This window comes from Myotis nattereri, assembly GCF_964212035.1.
Source record: "Myotis nattereri genome assembly, chromosome: 17".
NCBI classification, from domain to species: Eukaryota; Metazoa; Chordata; class Mammalia; order Chiroptera; family Vespertilionidae; genus Myotis; species Myotis nattereri.
In genome coordinates, this window is record NC_138092.1 from 53,654,565 (window position 1) to 53,670,690 (window position 16,126).

Below are 16,126 nucleotides of genomic sequence, written 5' to 3' on the forward strand. Positions count from 1 at the left end.
TGTACTGCTTATGTTTACAATTGAGGCCGCATTACTCTGGCGACTTTTGTATGACTGTGTTAAAATCCTGACGGTTCCAGTACATATTAGTAAGAAAACTCTCTAGTTGTGGTAAAACTCTTAAAATACGCAATTAGAGTTTCCAGAAATGATTAAAAAGTTGGAAGAACCCCTTGAAATTAAAGTAAATTGATTCTTCCTACATTTCCTGCCGTTTGTAATCACATACATTACCAGTGGAAAGCCGTGAAATGACCAGCAAACTGATAATATTTACAACTCTGGGCACTTTAGGGAGCGTTTTCACTTGAATTTGCTTTCAAATATTAGGAATTCTTGTTTATACAGCTCAAAATTTGTGTAGAAAGCCTGTAAGTGAGGACTGTACTGCTTATGTTTACAATTGAGGCCGCATTACTCTGGCGACTTTTGTATGACTCTGTTAAAATCCTGACGGTTCCAGTACATATTAGTAAGAAAACTCTCTAGTTGTGGTAAAACTCTTAAAATACGCAATTAGAGTTTCCAGAAATGATTAAAAAGTTGGAAGAACCCCTTGAAATTAAAGTAAATTGATTCTTCCTACATTTCCTGCCGTTTGTAATCACAGACATTACCAGTGGAAAGCCGTGAAATGACCAGCAAACTGGTAATATTTACAACTCCGGGCCCTTTAGGGAGCGTTTTCACATGAATTTGCTTTCAAATATTAGGAATTCTTGTTTATACAGCTCAAAATTTGTGTAGAAAGCCTGTAAGTGAGGACTGTACTGCTTATGTTTACAATTGAGGCCGCATTACTCTGGCGGCTTTTGTATGACTCTGTTAAAACCCTGACGGTTCCAGTACATATTTGTAAGAAAACTCTCTAGTTGTGGTAAAACTCTTAAAATACGCAATTAGAGTTCCCAGAAATCATTAAAAACTTGGATGAACCCCTTGAAATTAAAGTAAATAGATTCTTCCTACATTTCCTGCCGTTTGTAATCACAGACATTACCAGTGGAAAGCCGTGAAATGACCAGCAAACTGATAACATTTACAACTCCGGGCACTTTAGGGAGCGTTTTCACTTGAATTTGCTTTCAAAAATTAGGAAATCTTGTTTATACAGCTCAAAATTTGTGTAGAAAGCCTGTAAGTGAGGACTGTACTGCTTATGTTTACAATTGAGGCCGCATTACTCTGGCGACTTTTGTATGACTCTGTTAAAATCCTGACGGTTCCAGTACATATTAGTAAGAAAACTCTCTAGTTGTGGTAAAACTCTTAAAATACGCAATTAGAGTTTCCAGAAATGATTAAAAAGTTGGAAGAACCCCTTGAAATTAAAGTAAATTGATTCTTCCTACATTTCCTGCCGTTTGTAATCACAGACATTACCAGTGGAAACCCGTGAAATGACCAGCAAACTGATAATATTTACAACTCCGGGCACTTTAGGGAGCGTTTTCACATGAATTTGCTTTCAAATATTAGGAATTCTTGTTTATACAGCTCAAAATTTGTGTAGAAAGCCCGTAAGTGAGGACTGTACTGCTTATGTTTACAATTGAGGCCGCATTACTCTGGCGACTTTTGTATGACTCTGTTAAAACCCTGACGGTTCCAGTACATATTAGTAAGAAAACTCTCTAGTTGTGGTAAAACTCTTAAAATACGCAATTAGAGTTTCCAGAAATGATTAAAAAGTTGGAAGAACCCCTTGAAATTAAAGTAAATTGATTCTTCCTACATTTCCTGCCGTTTGTAATCACAGACATTACCAGTGGAAAGCCGTGAAATGACCAGCAAACTGATAATATTTACAACTCTGGGCACTTTAGGGAGCGTTTTCACTTGAATTTGCTTTCAAATATTAGGAATTCTTGTTTATACAGCTCAAAATTTGTGTAGAAAGCCTGCAAGTGAGGACTGTACTGCTTATGTTTACAATTGAGGCCGCATTACTCTGGCGACTTTTGTATGACTCTGTTAAAATCCTGACGGTTCCAGTACATATTAGTAAGAAAACTCTCTAGTTGTGGTAAAACTCTTAAAATACGCAATTAGAGTTTCCAGAAATGATTAAAAAGTTGGAAGAACCCCTTGAAATTAAAGTAAATTGATTCTTCCTACATTTCCTGCCGTTTGTAATCACAGACATTACCAGTGGAAAGCCGTGAAATGACCAGCAAACTGATAATATTTACAACTCCGGGCACTTTAGCGAGCGTTTTCACTTGAATTTGCTTTCAAATATTAGGAATTCTTGTTTATACAGCTCAACATTTGTGTAGAAAGCCTGTAAGTGAGGACTGTACTGCTTATGTTTACAATTGAGGCCGCATTACTCTGGCGACTTTTGTATGACTCTGTTAAAATCCTGACGGTTCCAGTACATATTTGTAAGAAAACTCTCTAGTTGTGGTAAAACTCTTAAAATACGCAATTAGAGTTTCCAGAAATGATTAAAAAGTTGGAAGAACCCCTTGAAATTAAAGTCAATTGATTCTTCCTACATTTCCTGCCGTTTGTAATCACAGACATTACCAGTGGAAAGCCGTGAAATGACCAGCAAACTGATAATATTTACAACTCCGGGCACTTTAGGGAGCGTTTTCACTTGAATTTGCTTTCAAATATAAGGAATTCTTGTTTATACAGCTCAAAATTTGTGTAGAAAGCCTGTAAGTGAGGACTGTACTGCTTATGTTTACAATTGAGGCCGCATTACTCTGGCGACTTTTGTTTGACTCTGTTAAAACCCTGACGGTTCCAGTACATATTTGTAAGAAAACTATCTAGTTATGGTAAAACTCTTAAAATACGCAATTAGAGTTCCCAGAAATGATTAAAAACTTGGATGAACCCCTTGAAATTAAAGTAAATAGATTCTTCCTACATTTCCTGCCCTTTGTAATCACAGACATTACCAGTGGAAAGCCGTGAAATGACCAGCAAACTGATAATATTTACAACTCCGGGCACTTTAGGGAGCGTTTTCACTTGAATTTGCTTTCAAATATTAGGAATTCTTGTTTATACAGCTCAAAATTTGTGTAGAAAGCCTGTAAGTGAGGACTGTACTGCTTATGTTTACAATTGAGGCCGCATTACTCTGGCGACTTTTGTATGACTCTGTTAAAATCCTGCCGGTTCCAGTACATATTTATAAAAAACTCTCTGGTTGTGGTAAAACTATTAAAATACGCAATTAGAGTTTCCAGAAATGATTAAAAAGTTGGAAGAACCCCTTGAAATTAAAGTAAATTGATTCTTCCTACATTTCCTGCCGTTTGTAATCACAGACATTACCAGTGGAAAGCCGTGAAATGACCAGCAAACTGATAATATTTACAACTCCGGGCACTTTAGGGAGCGTTTTCACATGAATTTGCTTTCCAATATTAGGAATTCTTGTTTATACAGCTCAAAATTTGTGTAGAAAGCCCGTAAGTGAGGACTGTACTGCTTATGTTTACAATTGAGGCCGCATTACTCTGGCGACTTTTGTATGACTCTGTTAAAACCCTGACGGTTCCAGTACATATTAGTAAGAAAACTCTCTAGTTGTGGTAAAACTCTTAAAATACGCAATTAGAGTTTCCAGAAATGATTAAAAAGTTGGAAGAACCCCTTGAAATTAAAGTAAATTGATTCTTCCTACATTTCCTGCCCTTTGTAATCACAGACATTACCAGTGGAAAGCCGTGAAATGACCAGCAAACTGATAATATTTACAACTCCGGGCCCTTTAGGGAGCGTTTTCACATGAATTTGCTTTCAAATATTAGGAATTCTTGTTTATACAGCTCAAAATTTGTGTAGAAAGCCTGTAAGTGAGGACTGTACTGCTTATGTTTACAATTGAGGCCGCATTACTCTGGCGACTTTTGTATGACTCTGTTAAAATCCTGACGGTTCCAGTACATATTTGTAAGAAAACTCTCTAGTTGTGGTAAAACTCTTAAAATACGCAATTAGAGTTTCCAGAAATGATTAAAAAGTTGGAAGAACCCCTTGAAATTAAAGTAAATTGATTCTTCCTACATTTCCTGCCGTTTGTAATCACAGACATTACCAGTGGAAAGCCGTGAAATGACCAGCAAACTGATAATATTTACAACTCCGGGCACTTTACAAAGCGTTTTCACTTGAATTTGCTTTCAAATATTAGGACTTCTTGTTTATACAGCTCAAAATTTGTGTAGAAAGCCTGTAAGTGAGGACTGTACTGCTTATGTTTACAATTGAGGCCGCATTACTCTGGCGACTTTTGTATGACTCTGTTAAAACCCTGACGGTTCCAGTACATATTTGTAAGAAAACTATCTAGTTGTGGTAAAACTCTTAAAATACGCAATTAGAGTTCCCAGAAATGATTAAAAACTTGGATGAACCCCTTGAAATTAAAGTAAATAGATTCTTCCTACATTTCCTGCCGTTTGTAATCACAGACATTACCAGTGGAAAGCCGTTAAATGACCAGCAAACTGATAATATTTCCAACTCCGGGCACTTTAGGGAGCGTTTTCACTTGAATTTGCTTTCAAATATTAGGAATTCTTGTTTATACAGCTCAAAATTTGTGTAGAAAGCCTGTAAGTGAGGACTGTACTGCTTATGTTTACAATTGAGGCCGCATTACTCTGGCGACTTTTGTATGACTCTGTTAAAACACTGACGGTTCCAGTACATATTTGTAAGAAAACTATCTAGTTATGGTAAAACTCTTAAAATACGCAATTAGAGTTCCCAGAAATGATTAAAAACTTGGATGAACCCCTTGAAATTAAAGTAAATAGATTCTTCCTACATTTCCTGCCGTTTGTAATCACAGACATTACCAGTGGAAAGCCGTGAAATGACCAGCAAACTGATAATATTTACAACTCCGGGCACTTTAGGGAGCGTTTTCACTTGAATTTGCTTTCAAATATTAGGAATTCTTGTTTATACAGCTCAAAATTTGTGTAGAAAGCCTGTAAGTGAGGACTGTACTGCTTATGTTTACAATTGAGGCCGCATTACTCTGGCGACTTTTGTATGACTCTGTTAAAACCCTGACGTTTCCAGTACATATTAGTAAGAAAACTCTCTAGTTGTGGTAAAACTCTTAAAATACGCAATTAGAGTTTCCAGAAATGATTAAAAAGTTGGAAGAACCCCTTGAAATTAAAGTAAATTGATTCTTCCTACATTTCCTGCCGTTTGTAATCACAGACATTACCAGTGGAAAGCCGTGAAATGACCAGCAAACTGATAATACTTACAACTCCGGGCACTTTAGCGAGCGTTTTCACTTGAATTTGCTTTCAAATATTAGGACTTCTTGTTTATACAGCTCAAAATTTGTGTAGAAAGCCTGTAAGTGAGGACTGTACTGCTTATGTTTACAATTGAGGCCGCATTACTCTGGCGACTTTTGTATGACTCTGTTAAAATCCTGACGGTTCCAGTACATATTTGTAAGAAAACTCTCTAGTTGTGGTAAAACTCTTAAAATACGCAATTAGAGTTTCCAGAAATGATTAAAAAGTTGGAAGAACCCCTTGAAATTAAAGTAAATTGATTCTTCCTACATTTCCTGCCGTTTGTAATCACAGACATTACCAGTGGAAAGCCGTGAAATGACCAGCAAACTGATAATATTTACAACTCCGGGCACTTTAGGGAGCGTTTTCACTTGAATTTGCTTTCAAATATTAGGAATTCTTGTTTATACAGCTCAAAATTTGTGTAGAAAGCCTGTAAGTGAGGACTGTACTGCTTATGTTTACAATTGAGGCCACATTACTCTGGCGACTTTTGTATGACTCTGTTAAAACCCTGACGGTTCCAGTACATATTTGTAAGAAAACTATCTAGTTGTGGTAAAACTCTTAAAATACGCAATTAGAGTTCCCAGAAATGATTAAAAACTTGGATGAACCCCTTGAAATTAAAGTAAATAGATTCTTCCTACATTTCCTGCCGTTTGTAATCACAGACATTACCAGTGGAAAGCCGTTAAATGACCAGCAAACTGATAATATTTCCAACTCCGGGCACTTTAGGGAGCGTTTTCACTTGAATTTGCTTTCAAATATTAGGAATTCTTGTTTATACAGCTCAAAATTTGTGTAGAAAGCCTGTAAGTGAGGACTGTACTGCTTATGTTTACAATTGAGGCCGCATTACTCTGGCGACTTTTGTATGACTCTGTTAAAACACTGACGGTTCCAGTACATATTTGTAAGAAAACTATCTAGTTATGGTAAAACTCTTAAAATACGCAATTAGAGTTCCCAGAAATGATTAAAAACTTGGATGAACCCCTTGAAATTAAAGTAAATAGATTCTTCCTACATTTCCTGCCGTTTGTAATCACAGACATTACCAGTGGAAAGCCGTGAAATGACCAGCAAACTGATAATATTTACAACTCCGGGCACTTTAGGGAGCGTTTTCACTTGAATTTGCTTTCAAATATTAGGAATTCTTGTTTATACAGCTCAAAATTTGTGTAGAAAGCCTGTAAGTGAGGACTGTAGTGCTTATGTTTACAATTGAGGCCGCATTACTCTGGCGACTTTTGTATGACTCTGTTAAAACCCTGACGTTTCCAGTACATATTAGTAAGAAAACTCTCTAGTTGTGGTAAAACTCTTAAAATACGCAATTAGAGTTTCCAGAAATGATTAAAAAGTTGGAAGAACCCCTTGAAATTAAAGTAAATTGATTCTTCCTACATTTCCTGCCGTTTGTAATCACAGACATTACCAGTGGAAAGCCGTGAAATGACCAGCAAACTGATAATACTTACAACTCCGGGCACTTTAGCGAGCGTTTTCACTTGAATTTGCTTTCAAATATTAGGAATTCTTGTTTATACAGCTCAAAATTTGTGTAGAAAGCCTGTAAGTGAGGACTGTACTGCTTATGTTTACAATTGAGGCCGCATTACTCTGGCGACTTTTGTATGACTCTGTTAAAATCCTGACGGTTCCAGTACATATTTGTAAGAAAACTCTCTAGTTGTGGTAAAACTCTTAAAATACGCAATTAGAGTTTCCAGAAATGATTAAAAAGTTGGAAGAACCCCTTGAAATTAAAGTAAATTGATTCTTCCTACATTTCCTGCCGTTTGTAATCACAGACATTACCAGTGGAAAGCCGTGAAATGACCAGCAAACTGATAATATTTACAACTCCGGGCACTTTAGGGAGCGTTTTCACTTGAATTTGCTTTCAAATATTAGGAATTCTTGTTTATACAGCTCAAAATTTGTGTAGAAAGCCTGTAAGTGAGGACTGTACTGCTTATGTTTACAATTGAGGCCGCATTACTCTGGCGACTTTTGTATGACTCTGTTAAAACCCTGACGGTTCCAGTACATATTTGTAAGAAAACTATCTAGTTATGGTAAAACTCTTAAAATACGCAATTAGAGTTCCCAGAAATGATTAAAAACTTGGATGAACCCCTTGAAATTAAAGTAAATAGATTCTTCCTACATTTCCTGCCGTTTGTAATCACAGACATTACCAGTGGAAAGCCGTGAAATGACCAGCAAACTGATAATATTTACAACTCCGGGCACTTTAGGGAGCGTTTTCACTTGAATTTGCTTTCAAATATTAGGAATTCTTGTTTATACAGCTCAAAATTTGTGTAGAAAGCCTGTAAGTGAGGACTGTACTGCTTATGTTTACAATTGAGGCCGCATTACTCTGGCGACTTTTGTATGACTCTGTTAAAATCCTGACGGTTCCAGTACATATTTGTAAAAAACTCTCTGGTTGTGGTAAAACTCTTAAAATACGCAATTAGAGTTTCCAGAAATGATTAAAAAGTTGGAAGAACCCCTTGAAATTAAAGTAAATAGATTCTTCCTACATTTCCTGCCGTTTGTAATCACAGACATTACCAGTGGAAAGCCGTGAAATGACCAGCAAACTGATAATATTTACAACTCCGGGCACTTTAGGGAGCGTTTTCAATTGAATTTGCTTCCAAATATTAGGAATTCTTGTTTATACAGCTCAAAATTTGTGTAGAAAGCCTGTAAGTGAGGACTGTACTGCTTATGTTTACAATTGAGGCCGCATTACTCTGGCGACTTTTGTATGACTCTGTTAAAATCCTGACGGTTCCAGTACATATTAGTAAGAAAACTCTCTAGTTGTGGTAAAACTCTTAAAATACGCAATTAGAGTTTCCAGAAATGATTAAAAAGTTGGAAGAACCCCTTGAAATTAAAGTAAATTGATTCTTCCTACATTTCCTGCCGTTTGTAATCACAGACATTACCAGTGGAAAGCCGTGAAATGACCAGCAAACTGATAATATTTACAACTCCGGGCACTTTAGCGAGCGTTTTCACTTGAATTTGCTTTCAAATATTAGGAATTCTTGTTTATACAGCTCAAAATTTGTGTAGAAAGCCTGTAAGTGAGGACTGTACTGCTTATGTTTACAATTGAGGCCGCATTACTCTGGCGACTTTTGTATGACTCTGTTAAAATCCTGACGGTTCCAGTACATATTAGTAAGAAAACTCTCTAGTTGTGGTAAAACTCTTAAAATACGCAATTAGAGTTTCCAGAAATGATTAAAAAGTTGGAAGAACCCCTTGAAATTAAAGTAAATTGATTCTTCCTACATTTCCTGCCGTTTGTAATCACAGACATTACCAGTGGAAAGCCGTGAAATGACCAGCAAACTGATAATATTTACAACTCCGGGCACTTTAGCGAGCGTTTTCACTTGAATTTGCTTTCAAATATTAGGAATTCTTGTTTATACAGCTCAAAATTTGTGTAGAAAGCCTGTAAGTGAGGACTGTACTGCTTATGTTTACAATTGAGGCCGCATTACTCTGGCGACTTTTGTATGACTCTGTTAAAATCCTGACGGTTCCAGTACATATTTGTAAGAAAACTCTCTAGTTGTGGTAAAACTCTTAAAATACGCAATTAGAGTTTCCAGAAATGATTAAAAAGTTGGAAGAACCCCTTGAAATTAAAGTCAATTGATTCTTCCTACATTTCCTGCCGTTTGTAATCACAGACATTACCAGTGGAAAGCCGTGAAATGACCAGCAAACTGATAATATTTACAACTCCGGGCACTTTAGGGAGCGTTTTCACTTGAATTTGCTTTCAAATATTAGGAATTCTTGTTTATACAGCTCAAAATTTGTGTAGAAAGCCTGTAAGTGAGGACTGTACTGCTTATGTTTACAATTGAGGCCGCATTACTCTGGCGACTTTTGTATGACTCTGTTAAAACCCTGACGGTTCCAGTACATATTTGTAAGAAAACTATCTAGTTATGGTAAAACTCTTAAAATACGCAATTAGAGTTCCCAGAAATGATTAAAAACTTGGATGAACCCCTTGAAATTAAAGTAAATAGATTCTTCCTACATTTCCTGCCGTTTGTAATCACAGACATTACCAGTGGAAAGCCGTGAAATGACCAGCAAACTGATAATATTTACAACTCCGGGCACTTTAGGGAGCGTTTTCACTTGAATTTGCTTTCAAATATTAGGAATTCTTGTTTATACAGCTCAAAATTTGTGTAGAAAGCCTGTAAGTGAGGACTGTACTGCTTATGTTTACAATTGAGGCCGCATTACTCTGGCGACTTTTGTATGACTCTGTTAAAATCCTGACGGTTCCAGTACATATTTGTAAAAAACTCTCTGGTTGTGGTAAAACTCTTAAAATACGCAATTAGAGTTTCCAGAAATGATTAAAAAGTTGGAAGAACCCCTTGAAATTAAAGTAAATAGATTCTTCCTACATTTCCTGCCGTTTGTAATCACAGACATTACCAGTGGAAAGCCGTGAAATGACCAGCAAACTGATAATATTTACAACTCCGGGCACTTTAGGGAGCGTTTTCAATTGAATTTGCTTCCAAATATTAGGAATTCTTGTTTATACAGCTCAAAATTTGTGTAGAAAGCCTGTAAGTGAGGACTGTACTGCTTATGTTTACAATTGAGGCCGCATTACTCTGGCGACTTTTGTATGACTCTGTTAAAATCCTGACGGTTCCAGTACATATTAGTAAGAAAACTCTCTAGTTGTGGTAAAACTCTTAAAATACGCAATTAGAGTTTCCAGAAATGATTAAAAAGTTGGAAGAACCCCTTGAAATTAAAGTAAATTGATTCTTCCTACATTTCCTGCCGTTTGTAATCACAGACATTACCAGTGGAAAGCCGTGAAATGACCAGCAAACTGATAATATTTACAACTCCGGGCACTTTAGCGAGCGTTTTCACTTGAATTTGCTTTCAAATATTAGGAATTCTTGTTTATACAGCTCAAAATTTGTGTAGAAAGCCTGTAAGTGAGGACTGTACTGCTTATGTTTACAATTGAGGCCGCATTACTCTGGCGACTTTTGTATGACTCTGTTAAAATCCTGACGGTTCCAGTACATATTAGTAAGAAAACTCTCTAGTTGTGGTAAAACTCTTAAAATACGCAATTAGAGTTTCCAGAAATGATTAAAAAGTTGGAAGAACCCCTTGAAATTAAAGTAAATTGATTCTTCCTACATTTCCTGCCGTTTGTAATCACAGACATTACCAGTGGAAAGCCGTGAAATGACCAGCAAACTGATAATATTTACAACTCCGGGCACTTTAGCGAGCGTTTTCACTTGAATTTGCTTTCAAATATTAGGAATTCTTGTTTATACAGCTCAAAATTTGTGTAGAAAGCCTGTAAGTGAGGACTGTACTGCTTATGTTTACAATTGAGGCCGCATTACTCTGGCGACTTTTGTATGACTCTGTTAAAATCCTGACGGTTCCAGTACATATTTGTAAGAAAACTCTCTAGTTGTGGTAAAACTCTTAAAATACGCAATTAGAGTTTCCAGAAATGATTAAAAAGTTGGAAGAACCCCTTGAAATTAAAGTCAATTGATTCTTCCTACATTTCCTGCCGTTTGTAATCACAGACATTACCAGTGGAAAGCCGTGAAATGACCAGCAAACTGATAATATTTACAACTCCGGGCACTTTAGGGAGCGTTTTCACTTGAATTTGCTTTCAAATATTAGGAATTCTTGTTTATACAGCTCAAAATTTGTGTAGAAAGCCTGTAAGTGAGGACTGTACTGCTTATGTTTACAATTGAGGCCGCATTACTCTGGCGACTTTTGTTTGACTCTGTTAAAACCCTGACGGTTCCAGTACATATTTGTAAGAAAACTATCTAGTTATGGTAAAACTCTTAAAATACGCAATTAGAGTTCCCAGAAATGATTAAAAACTTGGATGAACCCCTTGAAATTAAAGTAAATAGATTCTTCCTACATTTCCTGCCGTTTGTAATCACAGACATTACCAGTGGAAAGCCGTGAAATGACCAGCAAACTGATAATATTTACAACTCCGGGCACTTTAGGGAGCGTTTTCACTTGAATTTGCTTTCAAATATTAGGAATTCTTGTTTATACAGCTCAAAATTTGTGTAGAAAGCCTGTAAGTGAGGACTGTACTGCTTATGTTTACAATTGAGGCCGCATTACTCTGGCGACTTTTGTATGACTCTGTTAAAATCCTGCCGGTTCCAGTACATATTTATAAAAAACTCTCTGGTTGTGGTAAAACTATTAAAATACGCAATTAGAGTTTCCAGAAATGATTAAAAAGTTGGAAGAACCCCTTGAAATTAAAGTAAATAGATTCTTCCTACATTTCCTGCCGTTTGTAATCACAGACATCACCAGTGGAAAGCCGTGAAATGACCAGCAAACTGATAATATTTACAACTCCGGGCACTTTAGGGAGCGTTTTCAATTGAATTTGCTTCCAAATATTAGGAATTCTTGTTTATACAGCTCAAAATTTGTGTAGAAAGCCTGTAAGTGAGGACTGTACTGCTTATGTTTACAATTGAGGCCGCATTACTCTGGCGACTTTTGTATGACTCTGTTAAAATCCTGACGGTTCCAGTACATATTAGTAAGAAAACTCTCTAGTTGTGGTAAAACTCTTAAAATACGCAATTAGAGTTTCCAGAAATGATTAAAAAGTTGGAAGAACCCCTTGAAATTAAAGTAAATTGATTCTTCCTACATTTCCTGCCGTTTGTAATCACAGACATTACCAGTGGAAAGCCGTGAAATGACCAGCAAACTGATAATATTTACAACTCCGGGCACTTTAGGGAGCGTTTTCACTTGAATTTGCTTTCAAATATTAGGAATTCTTGTTTATACAGCTCAAAATTTGTGTAGAAAGCCTGTAAGTGAGGACTGTACTGCTTATGTTTACAATTGAGGCCGCATTACTCTGGCGACTTTTGTATGACTCTGTTAAAACCCTGACGGTTCCAGTACATATTTGTAAAAAACTCTCTGGTTGTGGTAAAACTCTTAAAATACGCAATTAGAGTTTCCAGAAATGATTAAAAAGTTGGAAGAACCCCTTGAAATTAAAGTAAATTGATTCTTCCTACATTTCCTGCCGTTTGTAATCACAGACATTACCAGTGGAAAGCCGTGAAATGACCAGCAAACTGATAATATTTAGAACTCCGGGCACTTTAGGGAGCGTTTTCAATTGAATTTGCTTCCAAATATTAGGAATTCTTGTTTATACAGCTCAAAATTTGTGTAGAAAGCCTGTAAGTGAGGACTGTACTGCTTATGTTTACAATTGAGGCCGCATTACTCTGGCGACTTTTGTATGACTCTGTTAAAATCCTGACGGTTCCAGTACATATTAGTAAGAAAACTCTCTAGTTGTGGTAAAACTCTTAAAATACGCAATTAGAGTTTCCAGAAATGATTAAAAAGTTGGAAGAACCCCTTGAAATTAAAGTAAATTGATTCTTCCTACATTTCCTGCCGTTTGTAATCACAGACATTACCAGTGGAAAGCCGTGAAATGACCAGCAAACTGATAATATTTACAACTCCGGGCACTTTAGGGAGCGTTTTCACTTGAATTTGCTTTCAAATATTAGGAATTCTTGTTTATACAGCTCAAAATTTGTGTAGAAAGCCTGTAAGTGAGGACTGTACTGCTTATGTTTACAATTGAGGCCGCATTACTCTGGCGACTTTTGTATGACTCTGTTAAAATCCTGCCGGTTCCAGTACATATTTATAAAAAACTCTCTGGTTGTGGTAAAACTATTAAAATACGCAATTAGAGTTTCCAGAAATGATTAAAAAGTTGGAAGAACCCCTTGAAATTAAAGTAAATAGATTCTTCCTACATTTCCTGCCGTTTGTAATCACAGACATCACCAGTGGAAAGCCGTGAAATGACCAGCAAACTGATAATATTTACAACTCCGGGCACTTTAGGGAGCGTTTTCAATTGAATTTGCTTCCAAATATTAGGAATTCTTGTTTATACAGCTCAAAATTTGTGTAGAAAGCCTGTAAGTGAGGACTGTACTGCTTATGTTTACAATTGAGGCCGCATTACTCTGGCGACTTTTGTATGACTCTGTTAAAACCCTGACGGTTCCAGTACATATTTGTAAGAAAACTATCTAGTTATGGTAAAACTCTTAAAATACGCAATTAGAGTTCCCAGAAATGATTAAAAACTTGGATGAACCCCTTGAAATTAAAGTAAATAGATTCTTCCTACATTTCCTGCCGTTTGTAATCACAGACATTACCAGTGGAAAGCCGTGAAATGACCAGCAAACTGATAATATTTACAACTCCGGGCACTTTAGGGAGCGTTTTCACTTGAATTTGCTTTCAAATATTAGGAATTCTTGTTTATACAGCTCAAAATTTGTGTAGAAAGCCTGTAAGTGAGGACTGTACTGCTTATGTTTACAATTGAGGCCGCATTACTCTGGCGACTTTTGTATGACTCTGTTAAAATCCTGACGGTTCCAGTACATATTTGTAAAAAACTCTCTGGTTGTGGTAAAACTCTTAAAATACGCAATTAGAGTTTCCAGAAATGATTAAAAAGTTGGAAGAACCCCTTGAAATTAAAGTAAATAGATTCTTCCTACATTTCCTGCCGTTTGTAATCACAGACATTACCAGTGGAAAGCCGTGAAATGACCAGCAAACTGATAATATTTACAACTCCGGGCACTTTAGGTAGCGTTTTCAATTGAATTTGCTTCCAAATATTAGGAATTCTTGTTTATACAGCTCAAAATTTGTGTAGAAAGCCTGTAAGTGAGGACTGTACTGCTTATGTTTACAATTGAGGCCGCATTACTCTGGCGACTTTTGTATGACTCTGTTAAAATCCTGACGGTTCCAGTACATATTAGTAAGAAAACTCTCTAGTTGTGGTAAAACTCTTAAAATACGCAATTAGAGTTTCCAGAAATGATTAAAAAGTTGGAAGAACCCCTTGATATTAAAGTAAATTGATTCTTCCTACATTTCCTGCCGTTTGTAATCACAGACATTACCAGTGGAAAGCCGTGAAATGACCAGCAAACTGATAATATTTACAACTCCGGGCACTTTAGCGAGCGTTTTCACTTGAATTTGCTTTCAAATATTAGGAATTCTTGTTTATACAGCTCAAAATTTGTGTAGAAAGCCTGTAAGTGAGGACTGTACTGCTTATGTTTACAATTGAGGCCGCATTACTCTGGCGACTTTTGTATGACTCTGTTAAAATCCTGACGGTTCCAGTACATATTAGTAAGAAAACTCTCTAGTTGTGGTAAAACTCTTAAAATACGCAATTAGAGTTTCCAGAAATGATTAAAAAGTTGGAAGAACCCCTTGAAATTAAAGTAAATTGATTCTTCCTACATTTCCTGCCGTTTGTAATCACAGACATTACCAGTGGAAAGCCGTGAAATGACCAGCAAACTGATAATATTTACAACTCCGGGCACTTTAGCGAGCGTTTTCACTTGAATTTGCTTTCAAATATTAGGAATTCTTGTTTATACAGCTCAAAATTTGTGTAGAAAGCCTGTAAGTGAGGACTGTACTGCTTATGTTTACAATTGAGGCCGCATTACTCTGGCGACTTTTGTATGACTCTGTTAAAATCCTGACGGTTCCAGTACATATTTGTAAGAAAACTCTCTAGTTGTGGTAAAACTCTTAAAATACGCAATTAGAGTTTCCAGAAATGATTAAAAAGTTGGAAGAACCCCTTGAAATTAAAGTCAATTGATTCTTCCTACATTTCCTGCCGTTTGTAATCACAGACATTACCAGTGGAAAGCCGTGAAATGACCAGCAAACTGATAATATTTACAACTCCGGGCACTTTAGGGAGCGTTTTCACTTGAATTTGCTTTCAAATATTAGGAATTCTTGTTTATACAGCTCAAAATTTGTGTAGAAAGCCTGTAAGTGAGGACTGTACTGCTTATGTTTACAATTGAGGCCGCATTACTCTGGCGACTTTTGTTTGACTCTGTTAAAACCCTGACGGTTCCAGTACATATTTGTAAGAAAACTATCTAGTTATGGTAAAACTCTTAAAATACGCAATTAGAGTTCCCAGAAATGATTAAAAACTTGGATGAACCCCTTGAAATTAAAGTAAATAGATTCTTCCTACATTTCCTGCCGTTTGTAATCACAGACATTACCAGTGGAAAGCCGTGAAATGACCAGCAAACTGATAATATTTACAACTCCGGGCACTTTAGGGAGCGTTTTCACTTGAATTTGCTTTCAAATATTAGGAATTCTTGTTTATACAGCTCAAAATTTGTGTAGAAAGCCTGTAAGTGAGGACTGTACTGCTTATGTTTACAATTGAGGCCGCATTACTCTGGCGACTTTTGTATGACTCTGTTAAAATCCTGCCGGTTCCAGTACATATTTATAAAAAACTCTCTGGTTGTGGTAAAACTATTAAAATACGCAATTAGAGTTTCCAGAAATGATTAAAAAGTTGGAAGAACCCCTTGAAATTAAAGTAAATAGATTCTTCCTACATTTCCTGCCGTTTGTAATCACAGACATCACCAGTGGAAAGCCGTGAAATGACCAGCAAACTGATAATATTTACAACTCCGGGCACTTTAGGGAGCGTTTTCAATTGAATTTGCTTCCAAATATTAGGAATTCTTGTTTATACAGCTCAAAATTTGTGTAGAAAGCCTGTAAGTGAGGACTGTACTGCTTATGTTTACAATTGAGGCCGCATTACTCTGGCGACTTTT